At 34.9% G+C, this 18,939-nt stretch overlaps 1 long non-coding RNA gene across 1 annotated transcript in view; it reads left to right on the forward strand.

Moving 5' to 3' along the window:
* Positions 1 to 18,939, forward strand: part of LOC129032980 (uncharacterized) — a 108,814-nt gene that overhangs the window by 88,083 nt on the left and 1,792 nt on the right. Inside the window, exons 7-9 of the long non-coding RNA XR_010123854.1 lie at positions 5,157 to 5,363; positions 8,884 to 9,068; positions 11,034 to 11,146. This is a non-coding gene — a long non-coding RNA (uncharacterized LOC129032980). The remainder of the gene's footprint in view (positions 1 to 5,156; positions 5,364 to 8,883; positions 9,069 to 11,033; positions 11,147 to 18,939) is intronic.

Genomic DNA, 18,939 nt, shown 5'->3' on the forward strand with positions numbered 1-18,939 from the left:
TACTTGGGAGGCTGAGACAGGAGAATTGCTTGAACCAGAGAGGTGGAAGTTGTAGTAAGCCAAGATGACACCACTGCACTCCAGCCTGGGTGACAGAGCAAGACTCCATCTCAAAAAAATAAAAAAAAATAAAAAAATAAATAAACAGTTCATTCCATAATATACTAGCATGCTTCCCTGTATTAAATTTGATTTATCACTATGTACCTAGAAGAGGGAAATAGGCATATTTAGTGTGTGTATGGGAGGGGAAGCAAGCACATGAAAACTGAAAGATTGAAATGACTTTAGTTGCTCAGCTCCTCTACTTTTCCACCCTTGGATCCATGGTACAAATTTTAAGGTTTGAGCATCCTTTTCTTCATGGTGAAAGTTTTCCATGTCAGATGATTATAACATGAATCTTCCTACACCATGGCTTATCTGTGAGTGTTCTCACCTTCCCTACAAATTAAATTTTTTTTAGAAGTTGTAAGGGTACAGATGAGTGTCAGGAAAGCTCATTAACAAGATTGATGTTCATCCATGTTGTTATTTATATATATATATATATATATATGTACTTAATATTTCTAAATAGTATTTAATCATATTGATATACATTAATTTACTTGTTTGCCTATTGATGGACATTTGGATTGATCCGATTATTGGACAATTATTAATAAAACTGCACTGAATATTCATGAGAAAGTCTTTGTGGGACCATATGGCTTCATTACTCTTGGGTATGTTGTGGGAAGTCAGGGATCCCGAACGGAGGGACCAGCTGAAGCCATGGCAGAAGAACATAAATTGTGAAGATTTCATGGACATTTATTAGTTTCCCAAATTAATACTTTTATAATTTCTTACACCTGTCTTTACTGCAATCTCTAAACATAAATTGTGAAGACTTCATGGACACTTATCACTTCCCCAGTCAATACCCTTCTGATTTCCTATGCCTGTCTTTAATCTCTTAATCCTGTCATCTTTGCAAGCTGAGGATGCTGTCACCTCCGGACCCTGTGATAATTGCATTAACTGCACAAGTTGTTTAAACAATATGAAATCTGGGCACCTTGAAAAAAGAACAGGATAACAGCAATGTTCAGGGAACAAGGGAGATAAACTTAAACTCTAGCTGCCTGTGGGCCAGGCAGAACAGAGCCATATTTCTCTTCCTTCAAAAGCAAATAGGAGAAATATTGCTGAATTCTTTTTCTCAGCAAGGAACAACCCTGAGAAAGAGAATGCGTCCCTAAGGGGAGACCTCTGAAATGGCCGCTTTGGGTACGGCTGTCTTTTACAATCGTAGATAAGGGATGAAATAAGCCCCAGTCTCCTGTAGTGCTCCCAGGCTTATTAGGATGAGGAAATTCCTGCCTAATAAATTTTGGTCAGACCGGTTGTCTGCTCTCAAACACTGTCTCCTGATAAGATGTTATCAATGACAATGCATGCCTGTCTCCTGATAAGATGTTATCAATGACAATGCATGCCAGAAACTTCATTAGCAATTTTAATTTTGCCCTGGTCCTGTGGTCCTGTCATCTCGCCCTGCCTCCATTTGCCTTGTGATATTTTATCACCTTGTGAAGCATGTGATCTCTTGACCCACACCCTATTTGTATACTCCCTCCCCTTTTGAAAATCACTAATAAAAACTTGCTGGTTTTGTGGCTTAGGGGGCATCACAGAACCTGCCGACATATGATGTCTCCCCCGGACACCCAGCTTTAAAATTTCTCTCTTTTGTACTCTTGCCCTTTATTTCTCAGACTGGCCAACTCTTAGGGAAAATAGAAAAGAACCTACGTGAAATATCAGGGGTGAATTTCCCCCAAGAGGGTAAATAAAAGCAGAACTGATGGTCAAATTGCAAGTTTATGTATAACTTTTAAAGAAAGTTTCCAACAATTTTCCAAAGTAGGTTTTACCATTTTGCATTCTCATCACCAATGTATGAGAGAGTTCCAGCTGCTCCACATGTGTACCAACACTGAGTGATATCAGCCTTTTTTTTTTTGAGACAGAGTCTCGCTCTATTGCCCAGGCTGGAGTGCAATGGCATGATCTTGGCTCACTATAACCTCCACCTCCTGGGTTCAAGTGATTCTCCAGCCTCAGCCTCCTGAGTAGCTGAGATTACAGGCATGGGCCACCACTCGCGGCTAATTTTTGTATTTTTAGTAGAGACAGGGTTTTACCACGTTGGTCAGGCTGGTATCGAACTCCTGACCTCATGATCCACCCACCTCGGCCCTTCAAAGTGCTGGGATTACAGGCATGAGCCACAGCACCCAGCCAATATCGATCTTTTTAATTCTAATTTTTTGGTCATTTTGCAGTGGTATCTTCCTGCACTTTTAGTTTGTATTTCTTTGATGATAAAATTGAGCATCTTTTAATGTACTTATTAATCATTTTTATATGCTCTTTTGTGATGTCACTGTACACATTTTGTGTACTTTTAATGGACCTGTTTGCCTTCTTATTAGCAAGTTATAAGGTATATGTGTATATGTTGAAAATATTAGCTCTAGATCTGTAATTTGCAAAATTATCTCAGGTCTGTATTCATAGAATATATAGTGATGTCATCTCTTTCATTTCTGGATACTTACTATTTGCTTCTTCTCTGTTTTGTCTTGGTCAATCTGGCTAGCAGTTTATTAATTTTATCAATCTTATAAAATAACAATTTTTTGTTTTTATCAATTTCCTCTCTTGATTTTCTATTTTCAATTTCAGTTATTTTTACTTGTATCTTTATTGTTTCAATTCTTTTAGCAAGCTTTAGGCATATTTCATTTGGATTTTGCTAGTTTGTTCGGTTGGAAGTTTAGATTTTTTATGTGCTTCCACTTTCACCCTCTCACCTTTGAACTTTGCTGTCATATATTCTATTTTCCACATATGCCATAAACACATATTCGAAGCCTCTAATTTTGCTTAGGAAGTGCAAATGCCTTTTGGAGAAATTAAAAATAAAAATCAAATATATATATTTTAACTTTCATTTGTATAATTTTCATTGTCATTGCTCTTTATTTACTTATATTTAAGTTTCTCTTTGGGGTACTTATTTATTTATTTATTTTGCAAAGCCCTGGAAACCATGGGGTATTTTTTTTTTCCTGACAGAATTTTTAAAAAATATGTCTCATTAGACAGAGTCATTGGTCATAAGTTCTCTAAGTAGTATTTTTCTCTGGAAGAAAAAAAAGGTTTTTTTCTTTATTTTTAAATATATTTTTATTGATAATAGAATTCTGGGCTTATAAAGTTTTTTTAAAGCACTTTAATGTTGCCAATTCATTATCTTCTGGTTGATTGTATATTATCTAACAAGAAGACTGCTGTATTTCTTCTTTTATTTTCATTTTTATTTTTTTGAGACAGGGTCTCACTCTGTCACCCAGACTGGAGTGCAGTGGCCCGACGTCAGCTCACTGCAACCTCCACCTCCCAGGCTCAAGCGATTCTCCTGCCTCAGCCTCCCGAGTAGCTGGGATTACAGGTGTGAGTCACTACTACAGGCTAATTTTTGTATTTTTAGTAGAGACTGGGTTTTACCATGTTGCCCAGGCTGGTCTTGAACTCAAATGATCCACCCACCTCGGCCTCTAAAAGTGCTGGAATTACAGGTGTGAGCTACCGTGCCTGGCTTGAACTTCATATAATTGTTCGTCTATACATAATATGCCTTTTTCTTCTGGCTGCCTTGTTTTATTCTTTGACTTTTGGCACTTTTAATATGTTGCACCTAGTATTTTTTTTTCTTTTCTTAATTCCTGTTCTCCAAATTTTTGGTTTTGTAATCTAATTTGTTACATAAAAAATTCAACTATTCCTTAAAATATTTTTTAAGTATTTAAAAATATACTTTGCCCTTCTTCTGTTTCTAGTATCCCAATTACACATCTGTTAGACTGATATTGTCCCATTGCATTCGATTCTCTGTCATTCTTTCTCTCTCTCTCTCTCTCTCTCCTCTTTGTGTCTTAGTTTGGGTTATCCTTTTTGACCTATCTTGACCTTTACTAATATTTTCTTCAGCTATCTTGAGTATACTCATGGACCCATTGAAGGCATTCCTCATCTCTGTTACTATGTTTCTATTTTTTTTCTAGCATTACTATTTGATTCTTTCTTATACTTTTCATCTCTTCAAAATACCTCATCTGTTCATGAAAGATGTCCACCTTTTCCTCCAGAGCCTTTAACATCTTAGACACTGTTATTTAAAATTCACTGATGATTCCAACATCTGGGCCTAATCTAATTCTAGTTTTGTTGATTGCTTATTGAGTTGTATCTTAACCTTCATATGTGTTTGGCGGTGAGGGGGTTGTATCGGGGTGTGTGTGTGTGTGTGTGTGTGTGTGTGTGTGTGTGTGTTTTATACACAGGCATCATGTGTTGGCATGTAGAGGCTGAGAGAAATACTATTGATGCCTGAAAAGTGACAACCATCTTTCCTGGATAGTGAATTAAGGTTATGAGTATATCTAGCTGGCAGTGAAGCTGGTTTGTTTCTTTTATTTTTTTACACCTCCAGGTTTACGTAGGTGCTCCACTATTACCTTGTGCTTGAGGATTGGGAGCTGAATTACAGGAGGATTTTTCTGTGTTCCTACACTACTCTCAGCCTTAGGCTTTCCCTACATGCAGAATATGTATATGTTCTTGTCCCTCTCCCAGTGGTTTCTTCTTATTATTTTAGGCTTATAAACCTGACAACTGACCCAAAAGGGGTGAGGGTGGGGATAGACGGTTATACTTTTGTGTTTTCTGTTGTCCTGGTTTAGTCTTAAGTAGGCTTTGTGTCCTTGATTCTTGAGGTTGTGCCTTTCTCAATGATCATGTCCTGCCCTAAGCAGTAAGGAATCTCAAATAGTCTGAGCCCAGAGGCTTTCTCTACCTTCATGGGTCTGTGAGTATACTCAACATAGCTGAAGGTAGAGAAAAAATCAGTTCTTTCCTCCCTAAAATGTGGAAAGATGTCATCATCTATAATTCATCTAAAATATTAAGATGTCTTCATCTATAATATCAATGAAAGAGATCATTTGCTGCTGTTCCCTCAGTGGTTTAGGCTTGTGTATTGTAGGGAAGAGGGATCCAGGTGAAACTCTTGCTCCACAGTGTTGGCTGTTCTTCTCCCACAGATTGGCACGAGGGACACCAACACTGGAATACGTGATGAGATGTGTGAAGAGCATGGCAATGGATGCAAACTCCCTTTGTGTTTCTGGCTTTAAGCAGCTCTGTACTCTCATGCTCTCCTACACTCAGCAGCAATTTGTTACAAGTTTGGCGAAATTCTTCCTACTCTTTTGAACTCCAGCCCAATTTCCTTACTGTCACTGCCCTAGGTAAGTCAAAAATTGTGTCCTGTCTTTCCCTGAAAGTGCCTGTCATCTTAGATTTAGGGCTATTTGATTGCCCTGCAACATTAATTCTCTCATAGGTTCATGAAAAGTTATGGTTACATAGGTTATCTGACTTTTTCTAGGTGTGAGGGTGGTCACACAGTTGTTTCAGCTTACTCTGTACTAAGCAGACACGATGAGTTCAGATTCTTGTAGGGTTTAAAATGTTAACATTTTAAATAATGTGATATATTAAATTTGAGAACTTAATGAATAAAAACATTTGATTAAATATTTCTATCAGGTTTAAATATTTGGGACAATTTAATTTGTTAACCTTCTAAATCTTTTGAACTTTTTATTTTGAAATAATTATAGACTCACAGGAAGTTGAAAATATAGTAAAGAGAGTCCTGTTACTGTTCACCCAGCTTCTCTGAATGTTTATATCCTGCCCAACTGTAATATAATCTTAAAACAAGTAAATTGACATTGGGAAAATTCCATTAACTAGACTACAGAACTTATTCAGATTTTACCAATATGTGAGTGTGTGTGTGTGTGTGTGTGTGTGTAGTTCTTCACAATTTTATTGTGTATATAGATTCATATAACTAGTACACAGAAATGTTTCATCACTGCATAGAAGCTCTCTTGTGTTAAGCATCTTCTCGTCAACTCCACCCCCACAATCACTAGCTCCTGTTAATTGCTAATCTATTTTACTTGTATGTTTTCATTTTCAAGACATTTTATTTTGTCATTTCAAGAATGCAAAAGACGTAAGTAGAATTGGAATATGTAACCTTTTGAGATTGGCTTGTATTATTGCCTTTCAGATTCATTAAAATTTTTGCATGTATAACTTGCTTGTTTCTTTGTATTACTGAGTAGTATTCCACTGTATCCATGTACCATAGTAACTTCAACCAGTCCCCTGTTGAGATTTTTTTCCCAATTTTTGGTTATTATTGATAAAGCTGCTATGAACATTTATGTGAAGACAAGTTTTCATTGCTTTGAGATAAATGTGTAGATATGCAATTATTGGGTCATCTGATAAGTGTATGTGGTTTTATAAAAAACTGCCAAAATATTTTCCAGAATAGTTGTACCATTTTACACTCCCAGCGGCAATTTATAAAAGATACAATTTCTTTGTATCCTTATTAGAATTTGATAATATCACTATGTGTAATTATAACTGTTTTACTATATACATAGTGATGTTCAATTGTTGTTTTAATTTGTATTTCCCTAATGGCTAGTGATTTTGAACATCGTTTTGTGTACTTTTTGCCATCTGTGTATTGTCTTTGGTGAAAATTCTATTCATGTATTTTGCCATTTTCTAATTGGATAGTTAAAAGTTTTTTTTCACTAGTTAAAGAGTACTTTATATATTTTAAGTATGGTTTACAAATATTTTTTCCAGGTTTTAGCTTGTCTTTCATATTATCTACAGAATTTTTTTGTAGAGAAAAAACTTTAATTAGGTCAAATTTATCTATTTTATTCTTTTAGTGATTGTGTTTTGTCATGTCTAAGAACTCTGCCTAATCTCCCTCCTCGAAGATTTTTTCCTTCATTGTCTAAAAGTTTTATAATATTATATCTTACAATTAAACTGTTGATTCATTTTGAGTGAATTTTTATAAAGTGGAGGTTTTATTTCAAGATGTATTTATTTTGGTGATGGATATCTAATTGCTGCTACATCACTTGTTGAAATGTACACATTTTAGCTTTAAGAATCATAATTATTTAATAATTAAAAGGATATTAATTGCTTACAAAAAATTATAAAAGGTACAAAAGGTGCTAGTGACTATCGTATTTCATGTGCAGTTACAAATTTTGGCAGTTACGAATTTACCCACACTAACATGGTGATATCATGTTAATAATTATAACAATAGTAGCATGATGAGAGTATTACAAGCACAAAATTTAATTTATTGAGGAAATACTGATAAAGAATAACAGTGTAGAAGAAAAGTAGAATGTAAACAAAGCAAAGCAAATCTATTGCACAATCTTAAGGGTCATTGACATTTGATTGGGAAGATTACTTTTCTTTATAGCACGTTATATATTGTATGCTTAAAATATAAACATGCTGTTAAGCAACGTTATTTTTAAAAGTTTGCCTTGTTTCTCTTGTGTTTTCCACATTCTTTTTCCAAAAAGCAGTATCTAAATCTGAAATGACTAGAACATGCTTCTTATACTCCTTCTGTATTTACATCTTCTTTTGTCTCAAGGTAAACTTTCTCACTACTCAAGGAAGCTACAAAATATGTAGATCACTGCCACAAATTTTTTTTATTATTTTGAGATAAAATGGAACCTAGAGAACTGACATTTTATCCAATTGAAATGAACCAATATTAAATAACCTGGAACCCTCCAGCAAAAACCCTGAAGTTTTAGATTTTTCATCCAAAGAAATTATACATTACCTAACCAAAGGTACAATTATAAATGTACCTAACCAAAATGACTGCATTATTGAGTGGGAGTACAATTTTACAGCTTAAGAGAAGTTTATAAAGTTAAAATTTATGAAATAATATTTAATAATTGTTATTAAATATTTTTATTAATTATGTAATGTATTGTTATATACTTATATATAATATATAAAACAAAAAATTGATTTGTATTGTTTTTATAAAATATATTTTATTTTAAATAAATATAATTAAAAATGGAGCCACATGAAGAGATACACCATACAATTAGACATCCAAAAATTGGGTTGTAGAAAGGGTATATAATACTTTAATTCAGATAGAATTAAGCCCTATCATATTAGCAAATAGTACAGTTGCAATGAAATAATAGTTTTGATGCAGACAGCATGTCTAATATATTGGGCCATAATTATTTATTCTGAATAAATGCTTTTCTGGATTCCCAAGAAGCTGCATTCATTGTTCAAAATTACTAAATTGCAGTTTATTGTTAATTTGAAAAGTCTACATTTAGAAAGCCCTTAAATTGTAATTGTTTGTGTGTTGTGTTTGTTGAAATGCTGTAAGATATTTGAAGCTATATATGTCTATTTCAGGAATGATATATATGTTATTTACAACATGTACTTTAAGCTGCTTCTCAGTGTCCCATTAATTTGAATAGGCAAGAGATATGTATAAATGAATGCCTTCATTACATTTAAATTTTTCCTTGACAAACTTCTAGCTCAAATGTCACAAAATGACTTAGCATATTGTTTCTTTATGTCTTTATACTGAAAACATAGAGAAAAAATAAAATTAATTTTACTGATCACAGCCACAATACTTGTAAGCAAATAGATAAAAGAACAAAAAATCTGAAAGGATATGGTTCAGAGAAGTACAGGGTTAGGAAAAGGCGAAAATCAAGGGGTCATTGCCATGGCAACTTGTCTGTAGTCTGCCTCAATAGCTACAATTCTCATATGACCCTCATATTTCTTCTCTTCATATACAAAGAGAAATCTCATTCTTCTCTCTTCCACATCCTGAATTATATTTAGGTCTTACTCTTCCAGAAGAAAAAGGGAAAACTGAACCTGAATGTCCCCTAAAAGTGAAGAAATGTCCACACTTCTATGTGCAGATTAGTAAGAACTTCCTCTCATTTCAATTTACCTCCTTGGCTGGAATGAAGTGAGTGCTGGTAAAATTGCTTCCTCTTACCCCCGGCTGGTGATCGACGCAGGTGAGAGCAATTGGTATTACTAGTGATGATTGATTATTTCTCTCTGGAGTATCTGAGGGAAACCCAATAACACTTCTTTTTAGGTAAAAAGAAGATATTGGAGCTCAGAGCCCCTCTTGGTTTAATATATGTGCTCTGGAGTATTTTCCAGGGACGTCTTCAACTAGTAAGAAAAGAGGAAAAACGACTTGGCTGAGAGTTATGTATCTGCTATGTGTTATCTACCTAAGAATGTAATATTGAAGATTTCATTCAATGGGTTATAGCAACTCATAGCAAAGTGGAAGCAGAAATAGTTTTTGGTTTTTAAATAAAAGTTCTCTAACTGAAACTTTTTGATACTAGAATTATCTTCCTTTCCTTTTCTATTATTCTCTTATTGAGTTACAAGGAAACAGAAAATAGAGAGACTCAACCCAAAAGTATGCTTTTTTTTTTTGAGACAGAGTCACACTCCATCGCCCAGGCTAGAGTGCAGTGGCCCCATCTTGCCTCACTGCAATCTCCGCCTCCTGGGTTCAAGCAGTTCTCATGCCTCAGCCTCCCAAGTAGCTGGGATTACAGGCGCATGCCACTAGGCCCAGCTAATTTTTATATTTTTAGTAGAGAAGGGGTTTCACCATGTTGGCCAGGCTGGTCTCAAACTCCTGGCCTCAAGTGATCTGCCCACCTCGGCCTCCCAAAGTGCTGGGATTACAGGCATGAGCCACCATGCCCGGCCAACAGTATGTTTTTAATGGAGTAAAGTGAGATCCAAGTTGTCCCATTATGAGTCATTCTAGAATAAAATTTATGTAGAATTCATAAGGAATAAGATATTGGCAAGGACTCTGAGATAGACGGCATTGTTATTCCGAATTGCTTACTCTTATACTTGGAGAGAGTGAATATATCACTGCTCACGGCCATGTGATGTGCAATGCTCCCTCTTAAGAGAGAGTCTTACTCCTGCTTCATTCATGCCTGATTTACAGCATGCTTTGGCCATATGAGTAGCTCTGACCAGTGAAATAGGAGTAAATGTGATGTGTAGCATTGCTTACTGGAAGCCTGTAGAGCATTCATTGCATGGTTGCAGCATTGCTTTTCTTCTTTCATAAGATCAAAATAGGGCTGTTCTTTACGCCTTGGTCCAGCAGTGAAGACAATATGAGGCACAGCCACAAATGAACAGTGAAAGATGAGTAACATGTGCAAGAATAAACCATTGTTGCTGTAAAGTTGTTGCCACTAAGATTGTTGGGGTTATTTATTACTGCAAAATAACTTAGAAAAACTATTAGCAAACTTAACATAAACTCAAAAAAGAACTAAAGCTCTTATATAAATAATTGTGCCTCTTAACACTCACATTCTAAGATAAGCTTCCTCCCTACTTTTTCTCCATTTCTTTCATTTTTTTCTTCATTCATGTTTGTGTGTGTATACACACATACATAAAAATTTGGTTATCCATAGTAAAATCAAATGTGTTTTTAATACTTTTAGAACTGATCATTTGAAAATACTGAGCATTCTTAAGCTGAAATTAAAACTTGGAAAAACCACCACAAAGCTAACCTTAAAAATGAAAATAAAAACAACCAAAAATGTAGATGGAGTCAATTAGATCTTGGAATTGCTAGGGCAAACAAAAGAAAAGTTTTAATTTTCTGTTTCCTGAATGTTCAATTTTCTTTTCTTTTTTCTTTCTCTCCTTCATTCAATAAAATGAGGAAAACCCTATGACTACATTTTATTTTCGTCATTATTATACACATGGTAGTAAGAATAATAATGCAACCAAGAACAATTTTAGTCTGTCTCTATACCATTCATGGAAAGAAAATCAATAACCATCCCTAAATTGAGAATTCTCTATTAGATATGATATCACTAGTAATATTTCTGCTTAGTCAAGGAGGGGAAAAGAACTCATTTGCTTATCTACTCTCCTATTTTCTCATCAATTGTTTCTCTTGTCAGGACTGTGCTTTCCCTGGACATGATGAAAACACAAGATTGAGTGCCATCCTATTTATTGTTGTGGTTGTCCTAATCTAGACTAAGCCTACTTTTGAAGTTTCCTGGATGCAAAGGTGGTTAAATCCCAAATGCTTATGGTTCTTCAAAAATATAAACATTCTTTCCCTCTGGGATAACAGAAAGTATAATTTTAGAATTATTCTCCTGGTATTAATTTGTATGCTCTATTTTATTCTTTCCAAACTTGTGTTTATTCAGTGGGCATGCAATTTTAGAAATTAAATTAATAAATGATAATCTCACCTCATATTTATTCTAATGAAAGAAATGGAAAGTAAAGTGCTTACAAAGAGTATGTGTAACTTTTTCCAGTGCTACCTTATTAAGCTTCCTTCCCCTAACCCTCAAAAGAGGGTAGTCTTAAGTGCTTACAGTGAATTTGTAACAAGAATCTCTTTTTCCACCTCATTTTCTCTCTCTCTCTCTCTCTCACACACACACACGCACGCACACACACACACACACACAGAACTGGTGTCTCAGGTTTCATTACTGCTATAGACTCTTAACAAGGAAAAATAAAACATCTTCTTTCTCCATACTTTACCTGTTCCCTAAAAGTCAGAAATCCTCATTATATTAATATTTTTTAAAGTCGGTGTTCCCCAAAGTAAGTAATATATTCAAGAGGGAAATGAACAACATTTTTTAAAGGCGAGATTATTTCAGAGAGGTAGGCAGTGAAAGTCCTTTTTTAGTGGGAGCAGATGTGACTAGCCCAAGAGTTTGAAGTTACCTGAGATTTACAAAAGGAGCTTTGGCATTTCAGCTTGCTATGGAAACTTGTGTCCAGAAGGCATACATTGCCCCAAAATGGAAGTGGATTACAAGATTGCTGTGTGCTTTTAGATGAAGGTCAGTGGAGAGAACTGGAATGGCATGAATATCTGAATTTGGTTAAACTCAGAGGAAACCAGTGCCTAAAAGGTAGTCAACATCACTGCTCAATTGCAGCAGTGAGAAGCTAAAGGAGCAAGGCTAAGGAGAAAATCATGATGAACTGTTTTTCAGGCATTATATAAACTCAGGAGTTTTTAATGTTTAATGAGAGAGTCTTAATATTGACTGAATTGAACTTATTGTCAGTATTTCGAAGCTTGGAGGATATTTGATTTAACATGGTGACTCAAAACAAAATTCCTTAGACTTGAATATTATGGGGGTAAAATTAATATCAGTTATACATGAAACAATGTGGGCATTATTATAAAACTTTATGAAATATATATTTATGAGGAAGACTAATTAAAATACTTAGAATTGAGGGTTGTTAATTTTCAGATAACAGCTTTTACTACGTTGGAGAATTGATGAATAGTGGGAACTCCCATAAAACCCTGTGGATTTGGGGAATACCAGTGATCTGATATGAGATTTAGTGTGAATGGGGCTTATTAAATATTTTAAAAACTGGGAGCAGATATATAGTGATTGGCAGAATGTTCATTAAGGGAAGAGAAGTTAGCCTTTTTCAATAAATAACTTTGTTATTCCCAAGAGACTATTGAGAAATAAGGAACATGGGAGAAGATATTTAAGTCCCCTATCTCAGTCTTCAAATTTCAAAAATGACTTAATCATCTCCATCTGAGAGATGAGTACATACTAGCCAATGTCCTCAGTGTCCTTCAGGAGTGTTTTCCAAATTATTTTTGGGGCCCCTTAGTGAGTCATGAAATCTATCTGGGAAATCACCACAGGCATTTAAAAAAAATCAAATGAAAATATCTGATTGCATCACATAGAATAGGACTCTGTACTGTTTTATTTTTATTACATATATTTGTATATACCTATATGCACTTATAAATAAATAAAAATTTGTATAAAGAGTCATTATGAAAACTGTATTTCTGACAGAAATTCAGATCAAATGAGTTGGAGACCTCTGTTTTATTTTATGGAAACTTCCATATTGCTCCTAGCTTAAATATCATTTAAACATGGGCTGAAATTTTAAGACAAGGGAAAACTGCACTGACAGTGAATGGATAAATCCAATGAACTCTGTTTTTTGAAGGGGATGAAACTTTGGGTTGATTGAGAAGTCCATTTGGAGAAGATTCACTGCTAGAAGAATGGAAGGTGTCTGGGGTCCTGAAATATAAACAATGATGAAATGGGGTTAAAGTCTTGAGTCTGAGGCTATTTGAGTCTCAAAAAGTCTTCAGTGCCATGGCTGAATGTCTCAGTAGTTTAGAATAAGCTTCTTTTCAGGTCAGTTTTTAAAATACCGTCCAGAGGGTTGGTTAAAAGTTTCTACATTGACTCTGACACTAGAGGCTTTGGAGACTTGGCTTTGGCCAGAGGAGCCATAGACCCAGGGAGTATGGCTCAGGCCCAGCATGAGCAGGCAAAGGGAGGGGCTGCTCTGAGTAAACTCTCCACTGTGAGCTCAGCCTGGTGGAAACTGAACCCCTCCCTTCAACTGTTCAACTGTTTTCAACTTTAAAAACTCATTAGAGAAGAAAATGAGGGGGAAGTGGTTGTTCACTCCAGGAGAGAGGGAGTCAGGCATGAAAGAGATGATTTTAGTGACCCAATTTCAAACTCTGCCAGCTAGGGCAGATGGAGACTTAATATACCAACTGAAGACTTGATTGTTGCTTTGTGTATTCCATTAATCTATACGTGGGTGCTCCTCCACAAGATCCTTAATATCCCAATACTTTGATATCTGGGCAATCCTTTATCCACCATTTTGCAGTGGCTTGGGCTATGCAGTACAGAACTGAAGACTCCTAAGGGAAGTCTGAACCTAACACAAGACTATAAAGCATACTGCTCAACTACAAAGACGATCATTTAAGATGTAGCTGTCTAAGATTTCAAGAGAGCATAAGGGGTATTTACTTTACTTTGTGAATAGGGAAGTTAGATATTTCATGCAGACTTCTCTTGCAGTTGTAAATGCTAGAGCCTAAAAGCAGTCATAAAAGTTTCTAGGGCTGAGTCTACGATGAATAAAAAGGCATTTAAGAGGTAACAGTCAGTCTGAAGCCTCAGGGCCTACCAGATAGACAGTAGCTATCAGAATTTCAGACTAGCATCAATGTGGCCAAGGGAGCAATAGTCAAGATGGCAACAATCTTGGAGCATAGACCAAGAACTTTCCCTGCTTTTCTATTGTGACACTTGTCCAGAAATTGTATATTATCCTGTGGATCTATTGTGGTGAGGAGACTTCAAAATGAGTGACAATGAATTTCTTACCATCCAGGCAGGTGGAAGTTCAAAGAAAATTAAATTTGATTTAAAACAATAATGGAATATGAAAGCTTTTATGCAGTGTTGTGATGTGATAAACACACACACGTAAATATATATAACGTATGCATTTAAAATTAATATATATTTATAATGCATTTAGTTCTCATTTCAAATTTATTCATACACATTAAGTTTAGTGTAGAGTTTATGTGTATGGGCTCCGGAGTCAGATGGCTACAGCATGAATCTCAGCTTATTTACTATGTGATCTTGGACAACTTGCTCACCTCTCTGAGTTCAGTTTCTCACCCATAAATTGAGGATGATAACATGGTTGATCTGTTTAAGTGATTCTTGATTGCTAAATTTCTTAGAAATTTCTCTGGAACATGGAAATAATTTAGTAAATAATAGATCTCTTTAAAAGTTCTCTTATTAAAACAAGCTATTTTCTCTTTTGAATACATGCATTTGACATTTTGTTTTCTGTATTGTTTTTTATTTTTATATATATAATTTACTCTCCAAACTGTACTTTGCTCTGTCACTTCATAAATTAGTTTTCACCCTGTATACCTGTATACTTGCACGACTTCCCCCAAATTCTATGCCCAAAGTCTGACCCAGAGTTTATTTAATATTTTCTCCTCTTCCACTCTCAATTTTGTGTTTCTTATATGGCAGTAAAAATTTTGGACACAATTTTACTTCTAGTTTCATGACTGTCTAAGACTGAGCATCAAGTTCCACTTTATTTATGTATCACTACATTCTCCATCCCAATTCCTGATACTGGATTCAAGGCTGCTCCTTAGTCCGTGCATTCAGTCAATAAACATTGGTTTTGCTTGTTTTCTCTCTGCCAGGCAGTATGACAATCACTAGAGACTGTCACAGATAAAATAACTCCTGATATCCATTGATATAGCTGTAAATCTTGCATTTGCGTGGTATGGCTTTACTAGCCAATAAAGTTCCCCTTTTACTTAAACCAATGTCTTAGTCCATTTGGGCTTCTATAACAAAATGTCACCGACTAGGTAGCTTATAAACAGCTGAAGTGTATTTCTTACAAATCTGGAGGCTGGAAAGTCCAAGATTAAGGTGCCAACAGATTGAGTGTCTGGTGAGAGCCTGTTTTCTGGTTTGTATGTGATACCTTCTAGCTGTGTCCTCACGTACTGGGAGGATCAACACACCTCCCTGGGGATTACTGGTATCATTGGATCTTTGTCCCCTCCAAATCTCATGTCGAAATGTGACTCTCAATGTAAGAAGTGGGGCCTAATGAGGTGTTGGATTATGAGGGCATATTCTTCATGAATGGCTTGGTGCTGTCCCCTTGGTGATGAGTTAATTCTCACTCTATTAGTTCATGGGAGAGAAGTTGTTTAAAAGAGCCTGGCACCTCCTTTCTCTCTTGCTCTCTCATAACACCTCTGCTTCCCATTTGCCTTCCACCTGGTTGAAAGCTTCCTGAGGCCCTCACCAGAAACAGTTGCTAGCACTATGCTTCTTGTACAGTCTGCAGAACGATGAGCCAAAATAAACCTTTTTCTTTATAAATTACCCAGCATCATGTGTTCTTTGTAGCAATGCAAAACGGACTAAAACAGTCACTAATCCCATTTATGAGGGCCCCACCCTCATGACTTACCTCTCAATGGCCCCAACCCCTAACACCATCACACTGGTGATTAAGTTTCAACATAAAAATTTAGCAGCCAATTGGGTGGGACACAAACATTAAAACCATAGCAACAAATTTAAGTTGGGTTTCTTTCACTTATAACCCTAAATGTCCTGAGTAATATGAGACCATTTCATCATACACTAAATCCTCATGTACACTAGAGTCCTGTTCTGTATGATATGTTCTAAGGTATTGATTTATTAATTTGTACCAGTCCTTGGACTTGAATTGCATTGTTTTATTAGAGTAGCTTTACAGTATATCTTAATGTGTTACTGGAAGAATGTTCACTAATCACATATTCACATTTTGGAGGAAGTATTTTATATGTTGATTTTTCCAAGTGAACTTTAGATTTATTTTGTCTTGTTTTGTTTATAAAGCATAGAAAAGGAACAAGAACTCTGAGGTATATGTTGGTGTTTTTACTGAGAATATATTAATTTTATGTGTTAATTTTGAAGGATTGAATCTTTACAATATTGAATTTGACAATACAAGGGAACAGTATATTTTTCATTTATTCAAATCATTTACAGTACTTAAGTGAATTTTAATGTTTACTTCCATACAGTTATATTGATTTTTAGATTGATTTACTCAGAAATATGAAAATTATTTTTTATACATATGCAAAAAATCTTTCCTTTTGTTATACTGTCTTTTATTTCTTTCTTTCCTTTTTTTTTTTGAGACAGAGTCTCACTCTGTTGCAGGCTGGAGTGCCTGATCACTGTGACCTCTGCCTCCTGGGTTCAAGCAATTCTCCTGCCTCAGCCTCCCAAGTAGCTGAGACTATTAGCATGCCACCATGCCAAGCTAATTTTTGTGTTTTTAGTAGAGACAAGGTTTCACCATGTTGGCCAAGATGGTCTTGATCTCTTGACCTTGTGATCCGCCCGCCTCGGTCTCCCAAAGTACTGGGATTACAGGCGTGAGCCACCGCACCTGGCACCTTTTGTTATACTTTCTAAATGATTATTATTTGTTGAAATGCAGGATTTTGATTTTTATAATATGCTATTTTCAGGTATTCTCATTTTAATTTCAATTGTTTTTGTTTCTAAGTGTTCAAACCATCACTGCAGATAAAAAATTTGCTTCTCACTTAATTTTCTTGTTTAATTACATTGATTGTACCTTTCAAACAATTTAAAATAAAGTGGTAACAATTGTCTTACTCCTGACTTTACTAAGAATGCATGCTTATTACACAATTAGGCATAAGGTTTCTGCTTCAAAAAATTATATATGGATGTTTAACTTTTAAAATGCCTTCTTTGTATTATATGATCTTTATTTGACCTAATTTTACATGATTTTTAATTGATACCAAACCTTTTTTTTTCATATCTAGAATAAATCCCTTTTGGCTTTGCTATGTTCTTTTAACCTTTATAATCTTTGCATTGAAAATAATGAGTAAGAATCACATGCAGCCTCATGCTGGATGCTTTTGAAACTTTTTTTTCCCCTCTAGCTGTAGAATAATTTAAATTCCAGAAAGATAACTGTTTTTTCAAATAAATATACTTTTTGAGAATACCAGCAAGAGCTTGTTGCCATTCTTTTAGAAAAAATCTATCTACATTACACAGAAACCCTAAGAACCCAACCAATTTCCTAGAGTATAGCTGAAATATGAACTTTTGTAAGAGTAACGAACTATTTGTTTAGGATTTAATTTGGTTAAAACATGACTTCTAATCTCAAAGTAATTGACATGGTTGTTAACAATTAGCTGCTTTGTATGTAGAAAAACCTTTTCTTCTATTTAAGTCAGTTTTTTCACTTAAATTGCTTAATTCTCTAAAATTTCCTTCAACACTTTCTCAAAAATGTGGATACTAAATGCACAGCACTACTCAAAAGAAGATAATGCTGAAAGAATGGTAGAGGATAAGACATAATGGTACAGTTGCCTTGCGTATGACACTGTGATGCACTGATCATCAGCCATATCTATGCCTGAATCTGCCAGCCTGTCAAGTGTATTTTTATTGCAACTTGAATATTTTCCTGCACACCATTTTCATGAAAGTGTTTTGCAAAGTGTAGAGGATTAAAATATATTTTTTCCTATATTACCATTGACCAAAACCTTTGTACTGAGAAATAAGTATATTCTCAGAAATTTAGGTATTGAAAACCAAGAGGTTTTCTATCAAGAAAATGTTTCTATTATAAAAACATATAAATATTTTCTATTCTTGCAAAGACCTATATGTAATCTGAAAATCTTTTAAAAGTTCACCTTCCAAAACAAGTTTTGAAATATTTGTTGCTAGAGTTTCACCTTTCCTAGATAATTATCATGTCTACTACTACCACAGATGAATTTTGGAGCACTTATTATTAAGATAAACTTGATAAGACAATTTTTACTTGTTCATGTATTAAAATTGTACAATTTGCAAATATACTAGTTGTGTCCTCCAAGTTTTTTATAACTGGAAAAAATTCAACTTCATATTTAAATAATATAAGAAATACTTAAATGCAAGTAATAGAAGGCCAATGACAGTAATAGAATCTTTACTTCTGAGGCAGTTTTAGTCATAAGTAACAGATTCCAAGAACCAAATGGAACTTATTGAGATAATATTGATGCCTAATGGGTTCAGAGATCTTAGGAAGGGTTGACACCAGGACAGCTCCAGAAAACTTACCAGGAGAGACACTGGGACTTCTTTTTGGAGCCAGAACTTTAATGTGACCCATCTCAAAATAATTCTGTCTCTTTCTCTTCCCATTAAAAACTTTAAGTTCCTGGATAAATAATCTGGACTAGAAGTATCAGTTTTCCACTGTTGTTTTGACATTTGATGGCCACTGTGAGATGGTCATCAGATGCAAGTGTGGTCACCCTGGACCTATTCTTATATATCAATGACAATAAGTACAGTAAAGGGCATTTTAAGCTACATTGATGTTTTTCAAAGC

This window comes from Pongo pygmaeus, chromosome 1 (assembly GCF_028885625.2).
Source record: "Pongo pygmaeus isolate AG05252 chromosome 1, NHGRI_mPonPyg2-v2.0_pri, whole genome shotgun sequence".
Taxonomy (NCBI): Eukaryota; Metazoa; Chordata; class Mammalia; order Primates; family Hominidae; genus Pongo; species Pongo pygmaeus.